Here is a 9,524-nt window from a genome sequence, read left to right on the forward strand (position 1 = left end):
GTTTCATAATTACATATGTGCACATATGAAGGTTCTAATACATCAAGAAAACAAATATAAATTTTTAGCCCAATACGTTCTTTCAGTAGTATAGGTAAAGTATTGTTGTCACAACATTTTTGGTTTTTCTAAGAGGAAAAAATTCTCACTTACTGATTTTTCACAAGCTCTTTTTGTTTTAAGTACAGTACAGTACTTTTACTAAGTCTCTAAAGTAGTAGTAACACTTTTTGTTGAGGTAAAAATATTAACAAAATGTAAGCTTATGTAATTTATCATCCAAAATTCAATCCGATCCGATAAGCGGCTTAGGAGATAATTTAATTAAAAACAAATTGAAAAATTAACAACTAAATATGTATGTATAAGCGGGAGGTACCACTTCCGGTCAACTTAAAAATTAAAAAAAAATGTTATATTATGTCGATAAACACTTCAGTAACTGATATTACGTTTCAGTTTTATATGCGTATTCAAGTGATTTCCAAAATACACATCCACACATATTTATTATAACATAATATATACATATTTTTAACACTGACCTCTGATCTAGTTAGTATCTTAAATAGACTGTCACGCGTTAGTGAGATAAACAAAAATATAAAACGCAATGGAAAAATACAATATGGCATTAGTAACCGTTCGTTGCCTATTTCATACATACCTATATATTGTAAATACAAGATGATCGTTTTTAAAAGTGTATTTGTCTTAACGTTGTTGGCTGTTGTAACCTTTGGTCATTCGGAAACTGGTAATATATTAAATGACAAGTAATCTGATGTCAAATTATAAACATATGTGTGTTTCATTCATTTTTTTAATTTTCACAGGTAGCGACGGGAGACAGTTCGAAGTCGGATGAACGGTACATAGATATACAATGGTAAGTTTTGGATATGACATTGTACAACCGGTACAAACACAATAAATATAACATCACACAGCTAAGAATAGTTGAATATTATATTTCGAATAATACTGATTTTCCAGAAAGTGTGTGTCGTGGAAGTTTACGATCCGAAGAAAGATTTGTGGTTAATTTTTACGAGAATTCATCTACAACCGAAAAAAATGTGCTCGCCCTTTGTGTACAATGGAAAAATATTAATGTTCGGTGGGAAAACAAACACCGATGAATATTCGAATGAGGTATTGCTGCAAAACTTACATAATATTATTATTATTTAAATTTCATAAATTCAAGGTCGTCGTTTTCAACTTGACAAAATAGACATGTTCTAATCTGGCACCGATGGGCAAAAAAAATAATTATGAACAAATCGTTGAAATTGATGGATATATTTACGTGACTGGTGGTCGTGGGGAAGGCTTTAAAATACTTGACACAATTGAGAGGTATTATTGAATTTACTTTCGTTCATCGCTCATTCTACAAGTGCATGTTTCATACTGATGAGCCATTTCACATTTAACGCATGTGTGCTTTATGTGTTCATCCGTTGTTGTTTATTTTGTACTTGGTTATGTATGTTACAGTGTGGTTTTTTTTCATTAGAGCAGTGATGTGCGGTTGTTCTTGTGCGATATTCATGAACAACCGTCTCGTTCTCCGACGAAAGTGTCTCTTAGATTGTATTTGTTGGGGTGGTGGTGGCCTCATGTTGAGGGCTTTGAGGGTCGAATTCCTTGACCTTTAAAGCGGGCTTAGTACTGATGAGCCATGATGATAATCATCTACATTTAATTTAAGGTACGACCCAAAAACAGATAGCTGGACATTTATGGCTCATATGCTCAAAAAATGATATAAGCACACTATTAATGTATTGGAAGGAAAAATTTACGTCACTGGAGGAATAAATAAGTTAATGGATTATCGTAGTAATTCATTAGAGATTTACGACCCTAAAACGAATAGTTGAACTTTTGGAACACCCATGCCATGTATGTAAGTGCCTAATTGGATAAACACATGATGTATTGCATATTTTAAAGGACCAAATTATTGTTAAAAAATGCGTGTTATACACAAATTTTATTACAATTAAAAATCACTCTCCATAGCCTTAAAATATATTATTAATTTACAATATTTGGATTCTCATAAAAACTACCAATGCATAGATTATGAACCTCACTATCAACATTGCAATTTTATTTGTAATTAAGATTGTATTTGTCGATGGAAGTCTATTCGTTATAGGAGGTGTAATTGACAGTTTTCAATTAGATTAAAGTAGTCAAATATGACCAACTCCGATAATGACCCATGGTGGTCAAAAGCTATTGTTTTCGGAAATAATATTTTCATTTCCTCCCGTAGGCTTTCAAGATAAATATTTAATATAATAACGATACGTCATATTTGAGACCCCATTTAATATGTAACTCGCTATGCCATTATGAAATTTAAAATTGATCATTTTATATTCACTTTTCGTTAATCCGTTAAAAATTTGTGCATTATTTTAAATATATTTAAGGGTCTGGAAATTAATATAAAAACCAATGAATTTGCAACGATAAAAAAATGGGAAAAAATTGTTGGAATCATCAATATCATTTCTGGTGAAGAAGTCTCTGGTTAACCTTGGTAATACAATTACGTCAAACTTTCAGATATTGTTCTACGCACGTCTGATTATTGCCTAATTGTGTTTTTTATAGCATGTATAAACTTTTCAGTTCTGCCAGGAAAAGAACATCTGATAACAAATTACCCAGTTGCAATAGTAGCAGTAGGATCTTTCAATCAGGATTCTGTAAGATATCGATGCATTTTATTAAATACGTTAAATTTTGATGTTGCGCATGATACACAATCTGATGGTACACTAAATTCGTTATTTCAGAATAAATGTACAGTTCAATTCTATCACCCATTACATGATACATACGTGGACTACGCTGATAGAAATTGATATAAATGTTTCTATCGATTATTCGACGATAGTTTCACACGGAAATTTGTATATTTTCGGAGGAAAATCAAATAAACAAGAGGCGATCGATGAGGTCTTAAATATTTAAATCATTTGAAATATGAACTATAACTGTTAAGATTTCGTTTTAATTGCATTCACCTTCATGAATTTGATTTGGTTACAAAGGAAATAAAAAAACTTACACCGATGGGGCAAAAGAAAGATAGCATGGGTGTAGCTAAAATTGGCGATTATATATACATTTCTGGAGGTGTTCACAAGGTGGAAGAAAATTGTAATGATATTGCTACAGTTGAGAGGTTTGTATAAACGAACTGAACTCTCAACTGTCAACTGTCAACTCTACAACTCTCAAACAATTATGTCTCTGTATTTTTGTCGATACATATTTTTTGTATGAGTTTTGTATTTCTGTAAAGTTATGAAAAATACAGACAGCTGGAGTCGTATGGCCCCAATGCTGGGTACTCGTTCTCCAAGCTAGTGATGTATGTATGTATATGAAGGAAAAATGTATGTGGCTGGCGGAGTTCACGGTGAATTTTCTGATTATACATATTTAAAATCATTGGAGATTTATGATCCAAATCTGAATAAGTGGACTTTCAACTGTACCAATATCATTATAATTTTCGTCCACCTTTTGAACACCTCCAGTAAATAAATCAAAAGATTTAACCTGTAATGCATGGAAGTGAATGCAATTAAAACGAAATCTTAACAGTTGAAGTTTATATTTAAAATCAATTAAATGTTTAAGACTTCGTCGATCGCTGGTTCGGTGGTGGTTTTGATATGGACTTTGGTTACGAAATGCATGGAGAACGATTGGACTTAAATACCAAACAATGGAAGGATTTCCGAAACCCTCTAGAATATACCCGGTGGATAGGTGCAGCTGTTTTAGATCTTAGTATGATATACATGTACATGAATGGCAGTAAGTATTAAAATACCTTGACATTTTTTAATGTATAAAATACAAATTTACATATGTTCATTACAATGCTATTTAAAAAAATTCGGGTGTGTCCAACCCATGACTTTATCTATGTATTTGAGGAATATAAAAAGGTTACAAAACAAAATTCGATATTGAACTAATAACTATGATAGCGATACAAATTGAGCGCAAATATATGGAAACTTGCACAAGACAAAAGTTCTACTTCCGGTTGTCGGATTTTGTTCAAATTTTTTTTATTATTTAAAATCAGTATAATTATTATACACATTAAATATCAAGACGATAAAAATAATTTAAAAGGTCAAAATAAAATAATGAAATATTGTTTTAATAAAAAATACTACTTTCGGTTTACGAATTCTGACCAAAACGTTACCAAATCTAAGTTAGTACATAAAGAATACGAATATAAATTTTCAGCTTAATACGTTCAGGGGTGTGGACAGGATCCAGGCGACAACATTTTTGACCTTTCTAATAGGAGAAAATCCCACTTCCGGTTCATTAAATTTGGTGATTTTATTTTTTATTTTTACTTAAAATCACAATCTTTATTATACATAATAAATAGCACGACGCTTAAAATAATTTAAAAGGTCAAAATAAAATAATGAAAAAATAATAAAATATTGTTTTAAAAAAAAATACTACCTTTGTATGGATTTATGTATTTTACTCTTTAATCTCAAGTTTGAACATCCGTTTCATTTTTAACTACTTATGATGTTATCTATTAAAGTTATCCCTCATTATTTATGAGACTTTCAATATCTCTATTGCTTCCATCCTGTACAATCAACTATTCTGTTTAATCCTATCTACTTAACTTTTATCTTTTATAATTTATGCGAGTTTCTAACACGATTGTTATATAAGACGACATAGTTAATGACCTGTTGAAATCCAAAGTATTACTTTTTATAATCTTTATTGCTATAGCTGCATTTTGTCCCTCGACACATGTTTAAATCCTCAAATATTATTATCGCTATTTATCTCTATGATAAATTGTTTATCTACTCGAAAATGTCTCGATACTCTCAAAGGATACATAAATCAAATATTAAAACTGTCTTACACACGGATGTTGCTCTGTATCTTAATCACTTTGTTATTTACCAACATTCTGTGATTGGTTAAAACTTATCATTCTTATTGTATAAATACTCATGTTAGTTATATTGAACTTCACTTGTGGTAGGACATCGAGACTAGTAACTTGTAATACAAACTTGTATATTAGTCTTGTTTATATTTACTGCTAATTAAAGAATATAATCATTTGACAAAATCTGTGACTATAATATTCTACACCATCTCCTACTTGTCCCCGTAACACTACTTTCGGTTTACGAATTCTGACCAAAACGTTACCAAATCTTAGTTAGTACATAAAGAATACAAATATAAATTTTCAGCTTAATACGTTCAGGGGTGTGGACAGTATCCAGGCAACAACATTTTTGACCATTCTAAGAGGAGAAAATCCCACTTCCGGTTCATTAAATTTGGTAGTTTTATTTTTTATTTTTACTTAAAATCACTATCTTTATCATACACAATAAATAGCACGACGCTTAAAATAATTTAAAAGGTCAAAATAAAATAATGAAATATTGTTTTAATAAAAAATACTACTTCCGGTTTACGAATTCTGACCAAAACGTTACCAAATCTAAGTTAGTACATAAAGAATACAAATATAAGTTTTCAGCTTAATACGTTCAGGGGTGTGGACAGGATCCAGGCGACAACATTTTTGATCTTCCTTCCGGAAGCTTCCGGAAGGGAAAAAATCCCACTTCCGGTTTATTAAATTAAGTGATTTTTTTTATTTTAATCACATTGATACAAAAATTTAACTTGAATTTTTTCGTGAAGACCACACATGTTTAAGGGGTCGAAAAAAATAGTGGAAGAAAAATCGAACAAGAGTAAACTGCCACTTCCGGTCTACGGATGCTTACCAAATTTTATACATAACTTGGTATTAGGCTTTAACTGATCGATATGAAATTTCAGTTCGATAAATCATAAGGCTTTTGAGAAAAACATAAAAAACCTCAATTCTCTAGAGTAAAAGTAATACTTCCGGTTCAGATAAAAATATTTAAAAAATATAAAATTATAAAAATTATTATTTTTTGTACAAGTAAAAAAAAATTCAGTCCGATTCAGTTAGTAGTTTGGGAGAAAATCGAATTCAAAAACTTAAAAAAAAGAGGACACCTATAAGGGGAGGTACCATTTTCGGTCAACTTAAAAATTTGAAAAAAATTAACGTAGTGTCGATAAGAATTTTAGTAACCGACACTAAGTTTCGGTTCGATAGGACTAACGGTGTTGAAAAAATCCCCAAAACACACAGACACACACACAGACACACACAGACACACACACAGACACACATACAGACACACACACAGACACACACACACAGACACACATACAGACACACACACAAACACACACACACATTTTTTCTAGATCATGAAAACGTGATCAGTAATCGATTCTGAGTTCGAATCCGTCAAAATCTCGAGTTCGAATTTTCGCATGATCACAAAACTTCATCTATTGTTACTACGTACATAGATAACTTAACAAAAGAAAAATGTTTTGTAGTTAAAATTACAAAGAAAAAAACATTAATATTAAAAAACATGAATATAAAAATACAACGACAAAAAATATGAATATAAAAATATAATACCAATTCAAATTTATTAAAACTCAACATGGAGCATATTTCTACAGATTATTTTTTGAGATTCGTGCGACGATCGGTAACAATTACATATATTGTATTAAATACCTTGCAGCATCCACACTATTGACGCACACCAAATAGATTTTAAAGCTACACAACCAAACTCTTCATATTTAATTTTTGTTGCTATCAATAATAGCAATATATCCGGAGTGGATTCACTTTTTTTATTATTATATTCTCTAAATTAATTAATTGTCTAAAAAAGTGCTATCTTTCCAAACATTGAGCCTCTGTTAATACATTAAACGATGGCCACAGATAGATTGAATAGTTTACTCAATATTTGGAGGAATAGATTTGTATCATTTAGTCTTGAATGCGATTCTAGTTTTGAGACGCTTTTTTGAGCAGCCTTTTGGATACACAGCTCCAACTGTCTTCTTTTGTTTACAGTAGTAGACAAAAGCAGTTGCTTGGTTTCGACAGGAAAAACACCGTCTATGGTAAACTGCAAGCTCTGTTTTATCCCCTCAATTTCTTCAGATTATAAATGGGCAAAGGGATAGGAAGACCCTTCTAAATTGTCTATTAATTTTATAAATTTTACGCAAATTTCACTTTCGTTTTTTATTTGAGCATCTATTCGCATATTTTACAAATTAAGCATCTATTAGCATCTATTCCGAATTTTAGCATATATTTAGCATTTATGGAAAAATGCCCAAAATACGTGTCGCCATCACCAAAATGTATGTATGTACTGTTATGTACCCCGCTTATCACTCTAGTTCCCACAATATCAAATGTACTTTTCACACGCTCATATACGTGAATAACAAAACCATAAAAATTCCTGTAATAGGATATTCAGATAACACAGGAATGTACCCAGCCCATAAGATAACAAATCATTTATATAGATCACGATTCGACCGCATTAGTCAGTCATCAACATCGACTCCACAGTGACAGTCATCATAAATACTCCGAGAACGCGTCCGCAACTAACGATCAGCACAGCAGCAGAATAAAGTGAACGAAAGTTATAGTGAAATAGTTCTACGTGTCTCCTATTATAAAAATCATAGTTCCATTATCTATCGGTTTTTCGAATATATCTAGAATATAAGATAATTGTAACATTTTAATAACAATAAAGAAATTTGGTTGGTTAACCAAATAGTAATTAAAATTTAAATAAATATCTCCCTGGAACGTGACAGTACATACATACATACATATTTTTACATTATATTATATTTATTTTATTTATTTTATTGTCACAAATCAATACACACTCGCCATTACAGATTTGCTCCAATGCGACGGGTGTGCGTTAATGAAATACATGAACAATCAGAAATCAGAAATACAGTAATACATACATATACAATCAGAATATATAGAATATAACAATTAATCAGAAATAATAATCATAGTGACATCTATGGATTTCAGATTACTGTGTATAATTAATACAAATTATACACAGGCAGATTTTTGTGACAACAGGATTAGATTTAATACCAATTTTCAGGAACCGTTTCAGCAATGATCAGATAAAATTGGCAAACTCTGATAGAGAAACGATCGATTTGGAGTCACAAAACCCCCAAATCTAACCAGCAGTGGCGAGGACACGAACCTATGACCTCAGTGATGCTAAATATATACGCTATCACTAAGCCAAACTGCTGGCTTAGTATGGATCTACAAGAACCAGCCGTGAATAAAAGATATCCCCTTGAGGGCCGAATGGAAGAGAGATCAAAATTCACATTCAATTATGAAAATAATGATAGTTTTATAATGTTCATATAAAATAAGGGGGATTCCGCAAAATATCTACATAGAACCAAAACATGACATCGATTTTTGTGCCACATTTTGCAGGATTAAATATTCGAGTATATCTGATATATGTACTTATTGGGTATACTTTCATCTACATATGTGATTTATTCATTAATTTATTTACTTATAGTTTTGGGCCATTGTGGCCTTACAGGAACAACCTAATGCGCCACCATGACCTACATTTGATAAAGAAGAAAAACAAAAAATAAAATAAGTAAAATTCATAAAATATAAAGAAAAAAACAAAAGCAGATAAACATGATAAAATAAAATAGCAAAAGAAAAATAATACAATGAACAAAGGTGTAAAATTTTTAAAATAAAAACCTCAAATCCTATTCATAGTTTCACATTGAATAAAAGAAAAATAGTACATAAAAATGTACATAAGGAGAAAGAAATATATTGGGTATACCTATACACTTATCTGATGCATCAGCATAACAAATACTTCGGTTGTTTTTCAGATTAAATTTATAAAAATAAATACATATTAAAAAATGGAGCAAAGATGGACTTAAATTCACCTGACATTTAAAATAATGATAGGTTGACATTCATTTTGTTTCAGAGATGCAGTTTAGGTATATGCAAGTTATTAAAGTTATGTTTGTATGCGGCTTTAAGTTGAAATTTATATATAAATAGCTCAAAAAAATTGCACTTGCCGCCTAAAGACTTAATTTGAAGTAGTATTTTAGATTTTTTATTATTAATTTGGGAAAAAAGTGCAAAACAGTAGGAACACAATTAGAGCGTTTGTGCATCTTCTTCTGACATGATTTTTTGATATATCTATAGTGAGCTAAAATATGATGACGCTTCACAACTGAAATACGAGTATAAAAACAGTGAACGGTGAAGGGTATGAAATTTATTTTAAATTGTGCACAGGTCGCGCTCAAAGAATTGTGAAATACACTTCACAGGGAAATGAAAAGTTTCCACCGACAATAAAGTTTTCCACCAAAGTTTTTCGTGTAAAGTGCGCTTGGGAAATATGCTCGCGAAAGTTCGGCCGCCCCTGTAAAATGGAACGGAAAACGATAAAGCAATATGAAATAGTTGTAAAATA

General features: G+C 30.9%; 1 long non-coding RNA gene across 1 annotated transcript; it reads left to right on the top strand.

Annotated features, from left to right (window-relative positions):
• Window positions 1–633: 633 nt before the first annotated feature.
• LOC143911305 (uncharacterized) lies at window positions 634–2,358 on the top strand. The gene is made up of 4 exons (XR_013260563.1): window positions 634–757; window positions 837–889; window positions 997–1,155; window positions 1,238–2,358. It is a non-coding gene; the product is annotated as an uncharacterized LOC143911305 (long non-coding RNA).
• The last annotated feature ends 7,166 nt before the right edge of the window (window positions 2,359–9,524 follow it).

The sequence above is a fragment of the Arctopsyche grandis genome, chromosome 1 (genome assembly GCF_051622035.1).
Source record: "Arctopsyche grandis isolate Sample6627 chromosome 1, ASM5162203v2, whole genome shotgun sequence".
In the NCBI taxonomy this organism is placed as follows: Eukaryota; Metazoa; Arthropoda; class Insecta; order Trichoptera; family Hydropsychidae; genus Arctopsyche; species Arctopsyche grandis.